Source organism: Aquarana catesbeiana, linkage group LG01, assembly GCF_042186555.1.
Source record: "Aquarana catesbeiana isolate 2022-GZ linkage group LG01, ASM4218655v1, whole genome shotgun sequence".
Lineage (NCBI taxonomy): Eukaryota > Metazoa > Chordata > Amphibia > Anura > Ranidae > Aquarana > Aquarana catesbeiana.
In genome coordinates this window covers 808,218,185-808,241,250 of record NC_133324.1, presented here as the reverse complement: position 1 = coordinate 808,241,250, position 23,066 = coordinate 808,218,185, and positions in this window count along the sequence as shown.

The window sequence follows — 23,066 nt, the reverse complement described above, 5'->3', positions numbered from 1 at the left end:
ATGAAACAAAAACTAAAACTGTCCCTTTTTCATACACAGGAAGACCTCAGCCAGGACGAGGCTCTGGAATGTGACACACAGGAGGAGGCGGGGGGAACTGTCAGCCAGGAGGTGGGGATTAGTGTCAGCCAGGAGGTGGCGGTGCCCAGCCTCACCCAATCCCAGGTCCCTCCCCTCTGCCTTCCAAGCAAAAGGCCCAGGAAGGGGAGGAACGTGGAGGAGGCAGCACTTGTCCTCATTAAGGAGGCTAATGATGCCCTGAAAGCCCCCCTCGACGCTGGAGAGGCCTATGGCTACTATCTAGCCTCAAATTTGCACAAAATGGAGGAGGGCCAATGCCTCAACTGTGAAAAGATTTTTTTTAGGCCATTCACAAGGGGTTGAGGGGGCAAATGACCGATGATGTCCACTTATATATGTTCGCCCATCCTCCTCCTTCTCCTCCTGCCACAAGTCCACCTCCAGAGCCACAGCCTGCAGGGAAGGCTGCAGGGAAGCGTGAAGGGAAGGCTGCAGCGAAGAGAAGAAAGTGATTGCCTGGGTTCAGTCTGGTCTGACAGAAGACACAGGCTGTGGTAATACCATAGCCTGGGGGACATACATGTCATCTGCTGCTGTTCCTGATCTCTGGGAGTCCTGGACCAGATTGTACTCCCTTATATATAGACTTCTCAAGCTACTAATTCTTTTTGCCACAGAGTTGATGTCTGCCCTGGGGGCCAAAGGCTTTGCAAATTCCAGCTGTTTCTCCAGCGTTGCCTTCCCTCTTTATTTTGTTATTATGAGCCAGAATAAATGGAGATTTTTTTTATATGAAATTACTTGCCTATGTGTTTTTCTTCAAATAGGACAGTTTGTTTGTGAGTAGGCAAGTACATTTCAAAAATACAATGTCTAATTAACAAGGGACCCCAAGCAACCTCCTTGAGGTTTACAAATACAAGATAATAATGTTGTTGTGGAAACGTGACATACAAAATAAAAAAAATTATGGAGATCACTATAAAATAATTTAAAATAAAAAAAACAACAGGAGATCTTGATTAAAAAAATTAAATAAAAATGACTATAAAAAAATAAAAACATTATTATGGAGATCTGGCTTTAAAAACAAAAAAGATTATTCATTAGATCCCGAGAAATAATAAAGAAATCAGTTTTTGAGAACTCTGTGTGAATATGAGCAGCAAAACAACTTAATTCTTCTAGCATTATAAAGAAGAAGAGAATGCGCTGCATTAAACTATTTGAAACATTTCAGCGTGACGAATGTGCCATCTCCATTATGAACGGTAGTTTTACCATACCGAGCGCTTCCGTCTCGTACTTGATTCTGAGCATGCGTGATTTTTTGACACGTCGGAATTGCATACAGACAATCGCATTTTCGGATAGGAACTTTTCCCGACCGAAAAATTGAGAACATGCTCTCAATCTTTTGCTGGCTGGATTTCCACCAGCAAAAGACAGATGGAGCATACACACGGTCGCATTTTCCGACGAAAAGCTCTCATTGGTCTTTTGCTGGCAGCATTTCCGATCGTGTGTACGCGGCATAACAATCTACTGTTTGCTACAGGTAAGCCTATAATAAGGCTTACCTGTAGCTACCCTGGATATCACTAAACCTACACAGTTTAGGTGATATCCCCTGTGTCTGCATGTGCTGACGTCATCGGCACATGCTCACTGAAGCAATGGCACGTACGCGCCATTGTTTCAGTGAGTGTGCAAATGCGCGGGAGCGACGTCACCGTGGCTCTGGTCCAATCATAGCGCCGGAGCCCCCGATACCTGGAAGTAACTTTGGGAGCGATGTCTCCGGCCGGTGCTGTATACGGGCAACGCATCGAGGGCTTCAATCTCAGGTGAGTATTACATAATGAGCTAATATGCTATGCATACTAGTTCATTATGCCTTTGTCTTGCAGGTCTTGTTTTTTTTTTTATGTGGGTTTACAACCACTTTAATAAAGCCAAGTTTAGTGATTGGTTTAATCCAAGGAAGCTATGTATAGCATTGGTTTAGCTAGTTGATTGATATCTCTCTCAGCCAATGAGATGTGATCCTCATTGGCTGCATATGTCTATTTAAACAGCTTAGTATAGGTGTGTATCCGTGCCCCTGATGACGTCATTCTTGATTAACCCAATAGGGCGGACTGGGATACACGCTATTAAACATGTGTGCCCTTTCCCTGGGGAAATTTCTCTATGCAAAAAATACAGGTATATGTGCAAGAGCTAAGGCTCATATATCTCCTGATTTACAACACTTTATGTCATAAAATACATAGTCTCAAGGGGTCCATGTAGAAAAGGTTAATATATAGGGAAAGCAGGAGGATAGTGTCCAGGGACTCTTAGGGCTGCCGTCATAGAAGAACAGAAACCAAGTTCCAAAACTGCAAAACCAAGGAGAGAGGCGTCTCTAAGAGTAGACGTTTAAACAAACACTTTATTAGGCATACAGTTTATGCACTCACATTTTGAAGTAGTATTATCAGCATATTGGTCCCAAATAGTCAAGGTGGCCACTCCTGCAGACTGCTCCCTCTGTCGTTATTGCTCCGGCGCTGTCTCGGATGGTATCACTCCATGTAGATAGATGCCGGCTGCTTAAAGTTGAAGTAAAAAATGATGCAACTGGAGCTGCGGCTGGTGGTGTCTGGCAAGATAGAGGTAGTGATCTACCTTGCCAAACACCACCAGCCACAGCTCCAGTCGCATCATTTTTGAATCTTTAAGCAGCCGGCATCCATCTACATGGAGTGATACCATCCGAGACAGCAATACGGATAGAAGGAGCAGTCTGCAGGAGCGGCCACCTTGACTATTTGGGACCAATATGCTCATAATACTACTTCAAAATGTGAGTGCATAAACTGTATGCCTATCAAAGTGTTTGTTTAAACATCTACTCTTAGAGGTGCCTCTCTCCTTGTTGAATTTCTCTATACGCATGCAACCTCTCTTATTTGGAGGGTCAAATTTTATAGTAAACCTTTTGTGTGACCAATGACACCTGGGAAACCTTACATGTTTGATGGTGCCTGAGGAGCTCATCCTATTTTTTCATCACTACTTATGGGACTCTTTTTATTCTGTCCTAGTCTATTTTCCAGTGTATATGCCTCTATATGAATTTCTGGATCTGAGCCTTATCTTGAAAGCTAAGCAGGGTTGGGCCTGGTTAATACTTGAGTAGGAGACACCTGGGGGGGTAAGAACTTAAGATCTTGGTGAATTATTTTTCATTACTATTTATTTTTTTATCATTTTCCATTTGGGTTTGTGAGCTCTGCACTTGTTATATATCTATATCTGTTGTGCCGAGTATCTAGGCATAGTGTCAGTAGCCAATATATGCATAGATTCACCTGAGCGCAGATATTTCACATCTATTTTTTTTTTTATGTCATTTGATATTCATATAGGGTGGAGTTACTGTAATTATTGGACTACATTGTATTTGCACATATGTTTGCACTTTGATTATTACCTTATGCTGGCTCAATCATTCACAAACATTTTTGTTTGACCTTTAAAGGGACAGCTATTTTCTCCTAGTCTATATTAATTGCTGCTATTCTGGAAATTATAGTGTGCTGCTGTTCATTGCATTTATATTTTTATTTTTATTTATATTTTGTTACTTTAACCACTTGCACAGCCAGCCGGGGAGGCGGATGCGCGTGCCCCCTACGCAGAAGCTCTGATCATGTATGTGGCTGTCCTGCAGCAGTATATCTGCACAAAGCAGTCAGAAAGTGGTTAAGCACAGAGGTTTTGTTTATATTAAAAATAATAAACCAACATATTAGGCTATTTTATGTCAGTTAATTAATACAGCCCAAACAGGTATGTAAAAAAAAGTAAATTGGAGAAGATCGTTTGATAAACCATTTGAAATAGAAAGAGTTGTGCAAAATATATTAACAAACTAAAACTGCTGTTTTTACACGTTTGTCGATTTCTCTGCTTTTTGTAAAAATATATTCAGGACAAATGCACAAGTCAACTAATTTTTGTTCACATGCAAACATTTGTATCTTTACTTTCAGCAATTTAGGCACAATGGCTTTAATATAACTGAGTTTAGCTCTTTGCGAACTCATGGGTGTTTGCCATCTGGTCAAGGTGATTTTGCCTATTCTTTTCTGGACTCCAATAATGTTAGGCCACTGTGGTGCATTTGAAATTGTGTCAATACCATACCTTAATTCAGTGCACTTTGACATTTTAGGATATTTGACAAAAGTAATGCGTATGTTGTAAAATCCCTATTCTGTTAGCATTATATACTAGGAGGTTTTATAATGAAATTTATAAATGTCAAAACCGTTAAAATATCTTCACATTAAACAGCTACATGTGATTATATGTGTCTGCTTTTCAATGAAATAAAAAAAAAAAGTTTTTATTACATACCTTACTTTAGACCCACTGATGTCATCACTAGGTCTCTATGCTTTTCCGTGCAATAAAAGTAGATTATAGTTTGTGTAAGGGGTTGGTATTGTGTTGTACTTAGCTTTCTTCACACATAACAGCAGCATACCTCAGGACTCCTCTCAAGAGCTCTCGGCACTCACTGAAATTTGATGATGGAAATCTACGGTCCAGACAGGGTAAGGCTGGGGAGGAAAGAGCTAGATAATTCTGGATGTCTTCCCAAAGCAGATTCTAATGCACTTTGTGAGAAGCTCACAGTCTGCATTGAAATCAGAGTCAGCAATTTCAGTACAGGAGATGAGCCTGTACAACTGTGCAAGACTAAAGGCAAGGTAAGGTGAAGACCAGGCATTATCTTAGACTCTGCGCCTTGGCCCTCAGAGGATGTGGCCAGCCAAGCCCTCTGTGTCCACTCTGTGGAATTCACTACCATCCACCCGGCTGCTATCCTAAATTATGGACAGCCACTGCACCTCTAGTGGGAACAGAATCCCAAATCATGACACTTTAAGCTGTTGAATACCTGGAAATTGAAGGGAGGTGCAATAGTGTAGAAGAAAGCACTGAGAGTCATACACTTGCCACTGGGGGACATTGTGGACATGGCAAATCCGGGAACAGGAACTGTGATAGAGGGCCACCAGAACTACTTGGCAAAAAAGGTAACATTAAACGGGGTATAAACCCTCACAATACATTTTTATTATATTTTCTCTTTTGCTATTTGTAATATGCCATTGAACCTTTTGTTATATCTGTTTGATAAGTGAGAAAAATACCTGTTGATCCTGCCAGAAATGTCATCAGCTGATAACTTCTTGTGCTCTCTGCCTTTGCTGTACTAAATTGTTCCCAGCTATCTCTGAATATTACAGAACCAATTTGCTCTATGTTATGAAGAAGAGTAGGGGGTGTGTTCATAGTTCTGTCTATGGTGACAAAGCTTCTTTGCTCACAAATTCAGCATGGTGAGTGTTGTCACCTTAGCACAGGAAATATGTTACTGGAAGTATCACCAGATAAAAATAAAGGAAAAAAACTTAAAAAAGGAAAACTAATCCAGCAGCCACATTTAAAAACTGGTAAGATGGAATATATTAAGTGTTTGCTCTTAGGTTTAGATACGCTTTAACTGAAGGCAATATTACTTCTAAAGCTGGGAGCTCAGGCCCCCTGTGGATTTGACTTTCACCCTCAAAGTGTGAGGACAAGTTCCAGCTGTAAGAGTATGGGGAGAAAGAGTATGATGTTGTGGGAAGATCTGGAAAGTTTTCTAGTGTCTGTCCAGGTACACATAAGGACTCTCACAGCATATAAGAAACAATTCCTCCCCGGTGTTAGAGGAAACGTGGTAAACAACAAAAATCTCAAGACTTCCTAGAGATAGGAAGGCCTGGAAAAAATAAGAAAAATTGCAAACAACAGTTGTTTTCCCCTGTTTTTTTCAAAGCCTGCTTTGTGTGGAATATGTTCTTTTAAAATGATATATCTATGACATGGTATGCAAACTATATAACATGAAGTCCTTAATGAACATTTCTGAGACTTTATGTAAAGTCTTAAATTATTGCAACTTCTCTCAGCTGAAAACAAGCAAATTCTGGAATACAGTTCAAGTAACACTGTACTTCGCAAGAGAAATATGTATTTCTGCTACTAGGGAGCAATGCAGTGGAAAGGCTTCAGTATAGTTTGCCTGTGGACTTCATCTTGTACCTCCTACAGTTGGTGGATTGTTGGAACACAGTAGATGATAGTTTCTGTCCTCTCAGGCCTTAATAGACAGGGAAGGGTGAGTTTGTCTGGCAAGTTAGTTTATCTTTATAACCTTTAAATGATTCCTATCAATGTTCTTCACCATCACAATGTTTACCTATAGTGTGCTCAGTAAATTGTTTTTTCTTTTCCTCCTCTCAGTAAAATAATAAGACCAACATCTAGAGTTTGGAAACATTTCCACAGCAATTTCTGCTGAGAGCAAAGCTGAAATTTGCAAATATTGTGAGAAGAAATATTCTTTTCCAAATGCTACAAGGATGACAAAACACATCCTGGTATGCTAAAGATGCCCTAAAGACGTAAAAAATACTTTATGGAATGAAATGATGAGGACCAGAATGAAAGTGGAAGTAGCTTTTTCCTCCAGAATTCTCATTCCAGAACTACTCTTTCTGCTGCTTCTGGATCATCACAAAGTTTTTCTTCACCAGCAGCATCTTCGAGTGGTAGAAAGGAAGGAAGAAACTGTTACAAACTACGACCTCCCAAAAATACACAATGCTTTCAATTGTAGATAAAATGACACCTGGAAAGCAGGAGAACACTCATCAAACTCTTGAAAGAGCAATACAAGCTTCTGGACCAGCATTGTCAATAACTAAAAATGCATATTGGCAGGAAGCTTTTAAATTATTATGAAGGAAACAGGGGTCGTTACCTATTCTCATGTATAAGTTAAATGCTCTTAACATACACAGTCCTTGTTGTTCCATTTGTAATAACATTTTAAAAAAGCATGTTTAGTTTATTTACTGAATAAGCTATAGTTTTATTTCATGCATGCAATACTTTTATATACACTGCATTTCACCTACTCAGTGTAACAAAACAACTTTCAATTTGTAAAACTGCTCCACACTGATTGTATTTAAAATTTTTCCAAAATTTACATTCTGGGAAAAAACAGGGAAAAATAGGATTTTTAAAACAGCTTACCTGTAAGATCCTTTTCTTGGAGTACATCATAGGACACAGAGCCTCAAGTAATTACTTGGTGGGTTATGAGCCTACCTTCAGGTGTTGACACTGGTATAACCAATACAGGAAGTTGACTCCCCTATATAACCCCTCCTCCTTCCAGGAGTCCTCAGTTTTTTCGCCAGTGTCTAAGGTGTTGGTCACGAGTGAAGATGTGCTCTGAGGAGCTCCAGGGAGGGATCCATGCTGGATTTAAAAAACCTCCACAACCACATCCATCCTTGCCACTGAGGCCATAGGATGGTACCTGGGCATTGAAGAACGAGGTTTTGCCTGTAAGCTTCTCTTTGAGAGCTGGACCCTAGGAACCAGGACTCTTTTTGGTTTTTCATATTACCTAAAGTTGTTCCTGAGGGGTGCTATACAGGTCCAAAGGAGCGGAACCCCTATTAAAAAGAGCCCCAGTCTTTGAAGGTTTAACTACGCTGCCCGTGATGGGTGAAAGTTGGATCTGTCTGTTAAATCAGCAGTATCCTGCAGCGAGGACAAGGTAAGGGGAGAAGCCTAGGAACTGTAAAAAGTCCACCTATGCCTTTTTCTCCAAAAAATACACACACACACACACACATATATATATATATATATATATATATATATATATATATATATATATAAAATGTATAGCTGTATGCCTTAAAATGTCTCCTCTAGAGGGAGTATATTACACTTACCTAGTATGATGCTTTTTCAGCAGCTCTGTGTCTGGCTATAGCAGCGGGTGTGGTCAAGCAATATAAGCAATATACTCTCACCCCATAAAACAGAGGGGCGGGAGCTCTGTGTCCTATGATGTACTCCAAGAAAAGGATTTTACAGGTAAGCTGTTTTAAAAATCCTATTTTCTTTATCGTACATCTTAGGACACAGAGCCTCAAGTAATTACTTGGTGGGATGACCCATAGCAATGCTACTTGAGGGGAGGGAGACACAACCCGTAGGGCACCCCCAGACCTTGAGGAATTATACTGCTGCTTGCAGCACACTGCCCCCAAAGGCGATATCCTCATTCCATTTTACATCTACTTGATAAAATTTTGTAAATGTATGCACTGAAGACCAAGTTGCGGCCTTGCAGATCTGAGACATGGAGGCCTGGTGACGCACTGCCCAAGAAACCCCAACCGCTCTGGTAGAGTGCGCCTTAACTTGAAAAGGGGGAATCTTCCCCTTTAAATCATAAGTTCAAATTATAACTTGCCAAATCCACTTAGCCACAGTGGATTTTGACGCTGCCTGTCCTTTTTTAGGACCCTCTGGCAGAATAAATAAGACATCAGTCTTACGAATCTGAGCAGTTTTCTTTAAATAGATCTTCTCTGCTCTCCCCACATCAAGACAATGTAGTGACTTTTCTTCCTTGGAACATGGTTTTGGAAAAAACGATGGCAGGACAATATCTTCATTCAGATGAAAGCCTGTAACCACTTTTGGCAAAATGCCTGGACGAAGGCATAACGCCACTCTGTCCTCATGAATAATCAAATATGACTCTTTCAGGAAAGAGCAGCCAATTCTGAAACCCTCCTTGCTGAGGATATAGCAACCAAAAATATCAGCTTCCTAGTCAGAAGGACTAAGGGAATCTGCTGTAATGGTTCGAATGGCAGTTTTGTAACACTGACAAAACTAAATTCAAGTCCCAAGGGCTTAAGGGTGATTTAACTGGCGGATTAATCCGCATCACTCCTTGCATGAAACCCCGAACTAAAGAATGCGTATCAAGTGGTCTTTGAAATAAAATTGATCAGGCTGAGACTTGGCCCTTAATAGTACTCAGGGCCAACTTCATCTCTACGCAAGAATTCTACCTAAAATATATCTCCGAGGGTGCCAACCCTTGGATTCACACCAGGAAACATAAGCTTTCCAGAATCTATAATATATAGCTCTAGAAGCTGGCTTCCTAGCATTAAAGTAGAAATAACTGCCCTGGAAAGCCCACGTCTTTTCAGAATGTGGGTCTCAAGAGCCAGGCCGTTAAATTTAGCATTTGTAAAGTAGGATGGAATATCGGCCCCTGTGAGAGCAGGTCTGGCCTTAGTGGAAGGGACCACAGATCCTCCACTGCCATCTTTACGACCTCTGCATACCATGACTTTCTGGGCCATGCTGGTGCTGCCAGATTTACCGTTTTCTTTCCAGCTTGATCCTGCAAAGAAGTCAAGGCAGCAACTGAATAAGGGGAAATGCATAGATCAGTAAAAGCTGATCCCACGGTATCATCAACGCATCTGTTCTGCATGCGAATGGATCCTTTGTTGTGGACACAAAGTTGACTAACTTTATGTTGCACTGGATGCTAGAAGATCTACATCCGGAGTCCCCCATCCTTGACAAACAGCCCGAAACATGTCGGGGTGAATAGACCATTCTCCTGGGAATAATCTGCTGGTGGCACATGTAGTGCGCTTGCCAATTCTCTATTCCCGGAATGAAGACTGCCGATGGGCACGGAATATTTCTTTCTGCCCAAGTTAGAATATGGTTCACTTCTCTCTGCACTGAGAGATTCTTGGTGTCCCTTTTGGTGATTGATATAGGCCACAGCCGTGGCATTGATGGATTGGATTCTGTCGGGACAATCCCTTAACCTGGAAGTCCAGGCTTTCAGAGCCAGACGCACTGCCCGAATCTCTAGCATGTTGATGGGCAAGGCTCTTTCGGTTCTTGAACAGAGTTGTCTTCTCTGTCATTACCACTTTCCAGAAAAGTGGTTTGAAGTATTTACCCTTTAGGACATTCTTTAGTAACCACCAATTGAGGCTTTGGGACACCCTTGGGGACAGCCGCATTGGCAAGTCCAAAGCTTGGATCATTTTGTTCCAAGCAAATAGAATACTGTTTTGCTAATGTCTCGAATGGAACTGGGCAAAGGGAACTGCTTCGAATTAAGCCACCATCCTTTCTAACAACCTCATGCAAAGGTGAATGGAGGGACCTCCTTTTGACCTGACCATCCGCACCAACTCTTTTATAGAGTGGTGTTTTTTTTTTTGTTTTTTTTGTTTTTTTTTGTTTTTCTGGGCAAGAAGACCCTTTTTCTGGGCTGTATCTATGATCAGACCCAAATACTGCAGCCCTTTAACGATTTTAATGGAGACTTTACTAGGTTGAGAATGCAACCCAGACCTTTCCAGGTAACTGGTTGTAATGCGTACACCTTACTCCGAACAGCGATTGGTCTATTAGCAATAGATCGTCTAGGTATGCCAAGACTGTTTAAGCCCTGTGCCCTTGACCTGGCTATAGGTGGGGCTAGCACCTTTGTGAACACTCGAGGTGCTGTAGCTAGCCCGAAGAGCAAGTCTATAAACTGAAATACTGCTGTTCTACTTCGAACCGCAGAAACCTTTGGTGAGTGGGAAATATATGGACATGCAGATATGCATACTAAAAACGGAAATAGCTGCCCTAAAAACTTGAGTAATAAACAATTAAATCACCTCTTAATGTGAAAATTATGCACCCACAATAAAGTGACAAATATTAAAAAAAATTGTTATGAACCACACATGGAACAAAATAAATCCAGCATGGAAAAAAATAAATACATTGAGTCCATTCAAAAAGGAGTAAACGAAAGAGAAAATTCACTGTCAGAACACTCTTTCAGAGGTAGATGTGACAAGCATCCATGTGATGTGAGTCCTACGATCATTACACCCAGAGGGATATGGTGATAAAAGGGTTCTTCCACCAATGTAAATGCTGCCCCTTACCAGCTCCTTTGATCCCCTTTTACAGAGATCATACAGGCGTGTGGCTATCTACCCCAGCCTCGGGTTTTGGTAAGGATGGACCCAAATGAGTCTCTCCACCAAAGGTCTTCTATGCCGCGGTTGGGCGCTCATCCCCCATACATAGATAAACAAAGAAGGCTGAAGTTGATCTTGGTGGAGTCTCATTGGACCAAACTGCACTTCTGTTACAGCTGCCTGTATTACAGTCAAGGACATAAAGAGGTAAGCCCTGTGCTTATTGCAAAAGCAAGATAAGTATAGGTTCTGGTGTTCTCTCTCCTTTTTTTTGCCCTGTTCTCGCCTCTGCCTCCCTGTCAAAGGGGAATGGGAATTAGAAGACTTGAGATATGCATCCCTGATGCCGATAGGCGCCAGAAGTTTTCCTCCTTGCAGGATAGAAACTACTGACTTGATCGACTCCATAGAAAGGAGCGGATCTTCAGGAACTGATTTAGATTCTTTTAGATCTAGAATGGATATGTTGAATTTCTGTGTGGCTCTGTACATGTACAGGAAACGCATGAAAAAGGCAGTGAAGGTTCCAAGGAACCTAAGAAAAAACAGAACTATCAGCTGACTCTACTAGAGGTAGCTTGAAAGAGGCACAAAGCATCTCTGTAAGAGGTTTGTACCAGCAATTTCTCAGATTGCGAGGCTGAAAAAAAGTTCAACTCTAGTTGTCTCCTCTGCAGAGGAGTACTCGGTTTGCCTTTCTTCCCGATTACCTCAGGGTAATCCTTCATCCTCTACCCATTGTTCCCTTGATAAGGGATCTCAGGTGGGGGAGGAGGATCTAACACGCTTCCCATCCTTGGATAGCGGATGCGATTAAAGTCGCTAATTTTCCTTCTAGGCCCTGCAGGGCGGAGGAAAAACGCATCTTCAATCATGTATACAGGGGCTGAATATTTTCTCCTCTTAGGCTCAGTTTCCACTATTGCAACCCCCAAAGTTGGGTAATTTTACCGTGATCCTTTGCCGCCGAGAATATGTCGGGGCGCGATTTTGATGCGACAGAAAACAATGCCTGTGTATTCTAGAGGTTTATGGACCTTAAGTCCCATCAAAGTGGTACCAAAGTAGTGCAGGGACTACCTTGAAGTCGCACAGATCTGAACAGTATTTCTTGGAAATCATGCTCTAGAGTCTGATGGTGGAGGCCGTCACCACTGCCTAGAGGCAGCTGCCCCTGCGCAAGGGAAGGAATCTGTTTTAAGTGACTTGTCCAAGGTCACAAGGAGCCAACGTGAGGACGAGGTCCCACGTCTTTCAGGAAGCCTCCCATGGCTACGCTGGCCGTCAGAGTAGTTAACCTGTGAGGAGTGGCTCCTTCACTAGTGAACGCCGACATGTGGATCTGAACCCATGTCTGTCAGGAAGTCTCCCATGGCTGCACTGGCCATCAGAGTACTTAACCTGTGAGCTGTTGTGGCTTCACTTTAAATAAAAGGACATTTATACCTTCTACTGGACAAAAGAGCTTTACTGCTAGAAATCATTTGGATGTATTTCACCAAACCTTTCCCAATGAAAAGGGAAACTAGTCAAACACCCTTTTTTGCAAGATGATTTGGCTGACCAACCCTTTTAACCACAGGGTCCTAAGCATGTGTTTTAGCACAAGCGCAAGGCGAGACGCCTGGTGGATAGGGTCTTTTATGGCATCTATGGCGAAACATAGCACCATTGGTAGGAGGATTTTAACAAAAAAATTCCAACTCCTTATCTGTTGGATGCTTAAGCAATTATGCATCTTTATTGATGCTGGAAATCGCATCATCTACTGCTGGTACTTTCCAATCTTTGTGAATTTTTCCTCCATGATAGAGAACTGAGAAACTCTTTGGAGGGAAAAAAATGCTTATGCAGATGATCCCATTCAGCATAAATAAGCGCTGTAAAAGGTTTTTTTTTTTTTTAAAAAAAAAAAACAAAGAAGGAACCTGGACTTTCAGCTTACTCTGTTAGGAGTAGTATAAAAAGTGGAATGAACCATCTCTGTAAGAGTTTGTACCATTAATCTGTCAGATTGTGAGGTTGCATAAGGTTCATCATATGTTGTTTCCTCCGCAGAGGAAAATTTGGCTTGTTTTTCCCTGTGATCACCTGAGGATAACACCTCATCCTGTGCCCACTGTTCCCTTGGAAAAAGGGGTTTGAGGTGGGGGATCTAGCATGCTTCCTATCCTCTTGGATGGAGAATGCGATTAAAGCCGCTAATCTTCCTTCTAAGCCCAACAGGGCAGAGGAGAATGCATCTTCAGTCACATACACAGGGGCTGAAGTGTGAGAAGCAGTTGCACCACCAATTGCTTCCAATGACTCACCCTGGCTTTCCATGTCAGGTATCTCTGGAGAGGATGACAGTGTGGAGGCATGACTGGAGTTCCCAGCGCCTGGGGGGTGGAATCCTTGGTACCTTTGTGGTACACTGGAAATCAAATGTGCTAAGCACAACAGCAGAGGCACTTTAACAAATTATGGTATTTGCTGAGCAATAGTTTTAGCAAAAGAAAACAATGTCACCATAAGGATCAGCCTTTAATGCTGAGTACCATAATATTTCCTGTGCTGGAAATGCCTGTTTACACACCTTTACATGCCCAGCGCTCCTGTGTCTCTTATTGTGACAGACTTCTGTCTTCAGCATATGAACTGAGAGCGTCTGTGTTAAGCCTCAGGTGAAAACCTGATTACACATAAGTGTCAGCTGTTACCGCACCTCTCCAGGAGGAGAGGGAAGGGGGAGGGGAATTTTTATCAGCAGTGTTTGTTAAGCTCCTAGTTTTAAAGAAAGACTTCACTTTATACAAAAAAAATGCAAATGGCTGGTTTTGTATGTTCATAAACTACTGCTGTAACCCCTTTAGATCCCTCATAAGAGGAACACCATCTGTTCAATTAAGAACTCCCCTCTAGCTGCAGGGACCACACCCGCTGTAATAGCCAGATACAGAGCTGCTGAAAAATCGTACTAGGTAAATTGTACTAGGTGTACTATACTCCCTCTAGAGGAGACATTTTAAGGCATACAGTTATACATTTTATATATATATATATATATATATATATGTGTATTTTTTGGAGAAAAAGGCATAGGTGGACTTTTTACAGTTCCTAGGCTTCTCCCCTTACCTTGTCCTCGCTGCAGGATACTGCTGATTTAACAGACAGATCCAACTTTCACCCATCACGAGCAGCGTAGTTAAACCTTCAAAGACTGGGGCTCTTTTTAATAGGGGTTCCGCTCCTTTGGACCTGTATAGCATCCCTCAGGAACAACTTTAGGTAATATGAAAAACCAAAAAGAGTCCTGGTTCCTAGGGTCCAGCTTTCAAAGAGAAGCTTACAGGCAAAACCTCGTTCTTCAATGCCCAGGTACCATCCTATGGCCTCAGTGGCGAGGATGGATGTGGTTGTGGAGGTTTTTTAAATCCAGCATAGATCCCTCCCTGGAGCTCCTCAGAGCACATCTTCACTCGTGACCAACACCTTAGACACTGGCGAAAAAACTGAGGACTCCTGGAAGGAGGAGGGGTTATATAGGGGAGTCAACTTCCTGTATTGGTTATACCAGTGTCAACACCTGAAGGTAGACCCATAACCCACCAAGTAATTACTTGAGGCTCTGTGTCCTATGATGTACGATAAAGAAATATGTTTTTCTTCCATGGCTTTGAAATTTCCAGACATTTTATATCTCTACGCCTTCCTATCAGTGTGGTTCAGAAATCTGAAACTATATCATCTTTGGTGGCTACTAAGTCAGTAATCCTCAGTCTCTTTCTTCCTTTCTACAAGTATAAGCCAACATCACTTAGTGTCTGCAAATAGAAAAGAGGTTTGGGTTTGAGTCAAGCATGGGTTCATAAAATAGATGAACAAATGAAACGGTCTGTCACCATAACAACCAACTACCAATATTGCGCTTCCTGTAATTCCAACTTAAGTCTGGTGGTTTAGAATGGCTAATAATTGGGGCTATGTTACGTGCAGGCTCCCTCCCTATAAAAGAAGCGGTTCCCAAGCTCATATTCTGCTAATATCACCATAGCCCTAAAAACTGTCTTGCAGGAATAGGAAGAATCATGTTAGCACATCATGAATCACTTGCTGGAAGAGGACATGTAAGAATTCCTTGCATCAGATGTTAGGGAAGAGAGTGCCAGGAACAAAAAGGGAGGGGGCATCAGGATAAGAGCGGAAATAGGCAGTAATATTCTGACAGCTTACTGCCAGGTGGGCTCCAGTGAAGCAGAGGGTGGGGATGCTGAGGTGGCAGACCATACATGGGTTCCAGAGATTGTTGAGGAGGAAAGTGAGGGAGAGGCAGAACAACAGCAAGGAAGTGTTTCAACCAGGGGCAATTTACAGAGGACTGGAAGGAGCAGCGATTTTATTCCAATGGATGTCACTGTCCCATGGGTACAGGCTATTACCTCTAGGGCCACTCCATAGCACTCTGCAGTCTTGACATTTTTCCACACATTTGCTACCGACAGCAAAGTTCTGGCCTGAAGCCTCTGCCTGCAGCATATCAGCCGTAGTAAGTAGTTTTACTACTACCAGCCATTTTGGTACCATATGCATGAGGAGACCATGAATCACCACCACAAAGCTCAGTGGGAGCAGCACCTCAAGAATACTGATCATCAGCAATTTGCAATCTCCAGCAGCAACACTAACCCAGCAGGTGTCTATTCTGCATCTTCTGCAGTGAAACAAAAACATTTTCTTATAAACATTGCCATGCCCAACCTTTGGCCAACCTAACAAAACTGCTGGCTTTACAGCTGCTCCTCCCCCCTTGTGTGAGTTTATGATCTGTGCTACACTATGGTGTGGCAGGTACCCAGCAGCCATAATTTTGCCCAGAAGGCCATCCTTGATCTCCATCATCATGTGGAAGGTAATGTGTCCTTGTTGCTAGACCACTCTTTAAGTGGTATGGTCCACATGATCAAATACACATGGTCCAGCAAGCATGCAAAGAGGAACTACATCCCCTTAGCTGCACTTTTGGTGATTCTTGTGACAGCTTGGAAGGATACAGGATGGATTTGTCATGATTTAGCCTGCAGTTTTCCTGCCTGTGTAATTCTTAGCTCCTTGCTGAAGTGCTTCACTTAGTCCTCTGATTTTTTTCACTTGTGTTGTTTGGCTTATGTGCCTACCTATGGGCATCACCTTCTATTCTGTGGGTTTATATTTCCTTTCCTTCCATTACTTCCTGGCCTGCCTCCCAGTTTGCTTCACTATATAACATATGTCAAATAGGGTTAAAATCCTACGCTTATTCTACTCTCCCAGTGAAGGGAAGTGTGACTATTGAAAATATATAGATGAAGAAAAGCTGCAACCCAAAAAGTCCGAACCCCTACCATAAGCATAGATAATTAAAAGAAACAGGTGCGCTAATCTATAATATTCACAGTGCAAACATACACATGACAAAAATGTAAGGGCATGGGGGGCGTGGCGACCGGGCTCCAGCATGGAAGCTTAACCAGAGAGCTCCGCTTGGCCGCCGGAGAGAATCTACATCCATCCACTTCCACCGACCCCATCCGAACCGCAAAAAGCGTTCACGGACCCACCGGGACCTGCTGTGCACGACGAGATGCCCAGGCACAGGAAAAATCCGCAAAATCTGCAAAAGACGCAGGACATTTTCAAAGGGCGCGAGCTTCCACAAAATGGCGCCGGCGCCTCAGGAAGACGAACGGAGCCGCAGGCCATGACTAACAACGGCCGCTCCGGTCCATCAAAACAACACCAAAGCTCCCATCTACAAAGCGGATCTTCCTCTGGAACCTCGAGCCCCTCCACCAGGAGTCCAGCCAAACAAAAACAGCGGATATCATCTCCGGATCGGCCGCTGACAGACCCTGAGATGGAGGTAAGCAGGCCTCAAAATGCTGCAGACACAGCGGTGCATGTATCACAGGACCCCTATAGCAGCATTCCCTACATCTGACAGGCCAGTGTCAGACACAGTCCTCAAAGAGATGCTGCTCTCCCTAAAAGCATCACTGCATGCTGACATGACTGCTGGTATTAACCACTGTCAGAGAGAAGTTCAGGCCTTAGGCAGTAGAGTGGATCATATAGAACAGCGAATGGGTGAATTTACTTCCTCATTTAACACAATGGTAGATGCCCATAGAAACCATGATGAAGAAATCGCATGGCTAAAAAATAAGGTCGCAGATTTGGAAGACCGTTCCAGACGGAACAACCTAAAAATCAGGGGGATCCCAGAAACCATACCTGCCACACAACTACTGCCATACACGCAGGCACTATTCTCAACTCTGCTACCATCCTTATCAGCACAAGATCTAATAGTGGATCGTATACACCGTATACCCAAACCTGCATTTCTTCCTGAAAACACTCCTAGGGATGTGCTACTTCGGGTGCATTACTATCATATCAAAGAACAAATTCTCACAACATCCCGTAGAACCGATGATAGACACCCACAGTACGCAGAAATACAAATACTCCCGGACCTGTCCAGGCATACGCTCCAACAGCGTCGCAACCTCGCGACCATAACTAAGGCCCTGAGGAACCACCACATATTACATAAGTGGAAATACCCCGCCAAGCTCTCGATTACCCACAATGGAGTATCAGTTATGGTATCCACATTGGAAGAAGGTGTCGCAGTACTACGCAAATGGGGTATCTTAACAGACCCAGACAAGTCGGCTTCCCAAAGCCCTGCACCTAGCCCACTACAAGAGGACTGGCAAGTGGTCTCCCGCAAACGTTCCTCAAAGAAAGCTACTGGTGGAAGTGGCTGAAGATAAAACGTTACGCAAAATTCAAATCTCTCCGGACAACAGGGGTTACATGATTGATAACCCTGTTTACCTCCAGTTATCCTTTACAGCAGTTACATCTGCCTTTGGATCAGTTTATGGATCCCTTTCTTATTGAATTCAAACTCATTTCAATAACATTGTTTTTTTTCACCGCTTTTATTTTTCTTACTATATGTTTGAAGCACGCCATCCAGCAGCGAACGTCCATCCAAATCTAGACGAAGACGGCACACTCATCTTCTACCTGATCTTCTATTACAGCCACAGTGAGTACCTACTCCTCATAATGCAGCAGACACCACAAATACCCTCAAATGCCCATTAACTGCTTATCCATAAATGCTAGGGGTCTCAACCACCCCGCAAAGAAACTCTCCATGTGGAAGGAAACCAAAACACACAAAGCAGACGTCTTATGTGTACAGGAGACCCACTTCCAAGACACGAAAGCTCCTAAATGTTCACACAAAGACTACCCACACGTATTCATGGCATGTACACCAGAGAAGAAAAAAGATGGAGTATTAATAGCACTGAGGAACACTGTGTCATTTCAACAAAAGGACATTATCATTGATCCCAACGGCCGATACATCATCCTGACAGGAGACATCAACTCAAAACCATATACATTAATATCCCTATATGCACCGAACTCAGATCAAACCCGCTTCATCAACAGACTATTCAAGAAACTGCAGAACCATCTATATGGCAATCTTATTGTCTGTGGTGACTTTAACCTTATAGTAGATCCCAAAATGGATACGTCTGCTCCAAAACCACACAGCTCCTCCTATCTGAGCAAAATAATACACCAAGCGGAACTATATGATGTTTGGAGATGTCTGAATGCGAATGCAAGAGATTATACCTTTTTCTCCCACAGGCATTGCTCATATTCTCGCATTGACCTATTCTTGACAGACAAGTGGCTGTTACAGAATATCTCACGTGCGAAGATACATGACATAACATGGTCTGACCATGCTGCTATTACTATCACAATCAATGACCAGCTTGTCTCCTCCTCCTCACCCATCTGGCGTAGCAATGTAAGATTAATACAAGACCCCCGAACTTTCACAAAGATCTCCCAACATATCAGAGAATTCTTTCTAAACAATGTGGATTCTGTTGAAAACCCTTTCACCTTATGGAACGCCCATAAGGCGTACATGAGGGGCATACTCATACAAATTGGAGCAAGGGAAAAAAAAAGGTATAATGCCCATATTGATTCCATCTTAAAAGATATCCACACCTTAGCAGAACAAAATAAACAAAAACCTAATGTCAATCTTACCCAAAAACTATCAGCTTTAAGATATGACCTCAGAAATAGCCTATCTCAACAATATGACTATCACCTCAGACGTCTGAAACTACAGTCCTATGCCAATGCCAATAGAGCAGGCAAATACTTAGCCAATAGACTGAAAGCAGCAAAAACCAAAACGAGAATTGCCCATCTGCTACACCCCACTCTCAAACACAAAATTACAAACCCGCAAGGCATAGCTAATCAGTTCGCCGACTACTACAGCAACCTATACAACATTAAAGACAACCCCTCTACATGCCAACCCACCCACGACAACATCCAAAACTTCCTCCAAAATTTAAAATTACCAGTGCTATCCGAATCCCAACTCCTTACTCTAAATTCCCCATTCACTACAACTGAAATAGCCGCTGCTATAGAAACACTGCCAAATGGCAAATCACCCGGACCTGACGGGTTTTCCAACGAATACTTCAAAACATTCAAATCACATCTTACACCGCACTTACAAACAGTCTTTACAAAAGCAGCAACCACAGCAACATTTCCCCCAGGGATGCTACAAGCGTATATAGTTACCATACCCAAACCAGGTAAAGACCCTTCCACACCATCCAATTTCCGCCCAATCTCTCTTTTAAACTCCAATATCAAAATCTATGCCAAACTAATAACCAAAAGAATAGCTACTTATATTCCATCATTGATCCAAAAAGACCAGATGGGCTTCGTGAGGGGGAGACAAACCTCAGATGCTACGAGGAGAATAATTAACATCATTCATCATGCTGAAATAACAAAAACGCCTTCTCTGCTGCTCTCCATAGACGCAGAGAAGGCGTTTGATAGAGTGAACTGGAAATACATGTCAATGACCTTATCTAAATATGGTTTTAGTGGCCATATACAGAATGCGATTCTGGCCTTGTATTCCTGTCCCTTGGCCCGGGTATACACGTCCAGTATGCTTTCCACTCCATTCCAAATAACAAATGGCACTCACCAGGGTTGTCCCTTATCTCCAACGATTTTTAATCTCATGATCGAACCCCTGGCGGAGGCCATTAGATCACATGCATGTGTAACTGGCTTTCAATTTGGAATTACCACACACCTTATCAACTTATTCGCTGATGACGTGATATTATTTTTGACAAATCCGAGTACATCACTCCCCACAGCGCATGAAATACTAACTTCCTTTGGGAATGTATCATACTATAGGGTGAACTGCTCCAAATCCCTCATTTTGGACCTAGGTGTGACCACCAAAAACCGTAACACGTTACAACAATCACTCCCGTACACTTGGAGTTCCAAAGGTATACCATACCTAGGCATTACACTTACTAACCTACTAACCATACCAGATCCCTAATTGATGCTAATTTGAAACCCCTTCTAACCAAACTAACGACTCAAATCAACAACATAGCCAAACACGAAATATCTTGGTTGGGTAGGTTAGCAGCATTTAAAATGTTAATTCTCCCTCAAATCTTGTACACCTTTAGGGTACTCCCGATCACCATCCCGGAACATTATCTCAAATCCGTTTCTAGTCTCCAATGGAAACTCCTGTGGGGCACAAAGAAAGCAAGATGCTCACAAGCTACTCTAATTCCTCACAAACGAGCAGGAGGGGCGGGACTAATAGATGTTCATGACTAGATTAGACCAACTCAAATACTGGTTTTCTTCCAATGAAGTACCACTGTGGGTGGAGATTGAAAAAACCTTAGCTCCAATATCAGACCTACCGTCGATCCTAATAAGTGATAGTTGGATACCCTGGAATCTCTAGAATATGCCCCCCACTATCAGCATATCACTCAAAGCCTGGAGATTCCTCTTATCTCGTCACAGTACTGACAGTAGAGAAATAGACTATATACTCCCTTTAAGTGTGGTTGAAGCCAATATACCAATGATATCCCTGAAAAACTTCCCTTCTAAAAAGATTAACAGTGTACAAGATTTATACCACAACAAGAGACCAAAATCTGCAGCCTGCTTAATGAAGGACCACAACATGCCACATAATATGCTTTTCACCTGCTTACATGTAGCTCACCTAACACACAAACACCCGTGGAACAATATCCACCTGCCAACCCCAGCATGGCATCACCTAACCTGAGGATCATTCCACAACAAAGGAATATCTCTATACTATAATTTGCTTCAGGGGAAAACAAAGTTCCAAAAATCAAGAACACACTTTAGATGGGATATGGACATGAAAACTTCAATTACTGATAATCAATGGCAATTCGCGTTTAAGACCATACAAACTGTATCACACTGCACCACACACTGGGAAACATCCCTCAAAATAATACACCGCTGGCAATACACCCCTTCTAGACTCTCAAAAATGTTTCATAACACTTCACCTTTATGCTGGAGAGAATGTGGAAACAAAGGCCATCTTCTCCACACGTTCTGGGAATGCCCTAACGTCACCAGCTTCTGGAACAACATCTTTAAACTTTTAGGAGAAACCACAGGCATTATAACACCCCCAGACCCTAAACTAGCTAAATTATTAATTGGATTAGAAAGATTCCCCTACTCTGTGAGGCATGTAGTAACACACATACTATTGGTTGCTCGGTCCCTATTACTCAGTAACTGGAAAAACGCTCCAACACTTAACGTTACGGATGTAACTAGGAAGGTCCAACAAAACTATATTTTTGAACGACTTATAGCAATTAACTCGCTTAGATGTGATAAATTTAACAAATTGTGGAAAACATGGACTGATAAATATCATTATACATAAACAACTATACATAACCTGAAGATTCATCATACGACTGCTCTGGATATGTGCTTCTTATTATTATTGTTCTTATTTTATTTCCCTTATTATCATTTTGTGTACTTCTCTATTTCCAACCTTTCTGTTCAATACTTTAAAATCAATAAAAATCTTTGAATGGAAAAAAAAAAAAAAATGTAAGGGCATAAAGTCCACTCCTGCAAAAACAAGTGTATAAAAAATAAATTAAAAAATGTATAAAAGAAATGGATGAAATGACTCATAAAGTAATATAAAAAATATGCGATTTAGTTCATAAAAGGTGCATAAAAAAAATGTGCATACAAAGGTGTGCATAAAAAAACCCTTATACAAAAGGGAGCTAAGTGAGCCAAGTATGCGAAAAACATCTGTGCTCTTCAAGGGATTGGGTGAAGCAAATATAAGGCAACTTCAGTGCTCTTCAAAACACAAAGCCTTTAATATCCCATCACCACATAGATTCACATCTTACCAGATAGCAGTAGTTTAAAGCATTGGATAATAATCCCACTATGCTCCAACAGACTGGGCTGTAAATACGAACCAAATTCCAGGTATAACAGCAGTATCAGACATTGGAGAATGATCCCATCAGGCTCTAACAACTTAAGCTGTAAAAGTGGACCCGGTTTTTCAATGGACGCAGGAATCTCGGTATCTTTGGAAAACCTGAAATCCAATCTGGCAGCTCAAGGATAAATCCCAGAGCATAAGGGAAGAAGAGGAAAGCTTTATTGTGCAATATCTTTCAACAAAGGGGTTTATTAATACAGCACAGTAAAAACTTATATCAAGGCAACCAAACATCAGCAAAAATAAATGTACATAAAAAACAGAGCAGTGGTTTGCACCAGCCAGCTCAAACGGTTAGACGTCTCACAATGGGCTCCACCGGACTAGTTTCTCCATAATAGGCTTCAGCTGGGAAAGGAGACTCCTATATATATAACACATGCTTAGTGCAGCTTGCATCGCCAGAGCAACTTCCCAGTTCTCTGAGCTCCTGTTTTCCTACTATTACTTGTATTCTTTGTCTGACTTCCCATGTACTAACCCCGGGTTCATCTGTCATCTGTGCTTGTCTGCCACCCACCCTGGCTTCGGCTTGTTTCCTGGATTTCCTCCTGTCTCCTGCTGTTGTACTCAGGTCCGGGCAATAGGGGCAGCTGCCCTGGGCCCCATCATTG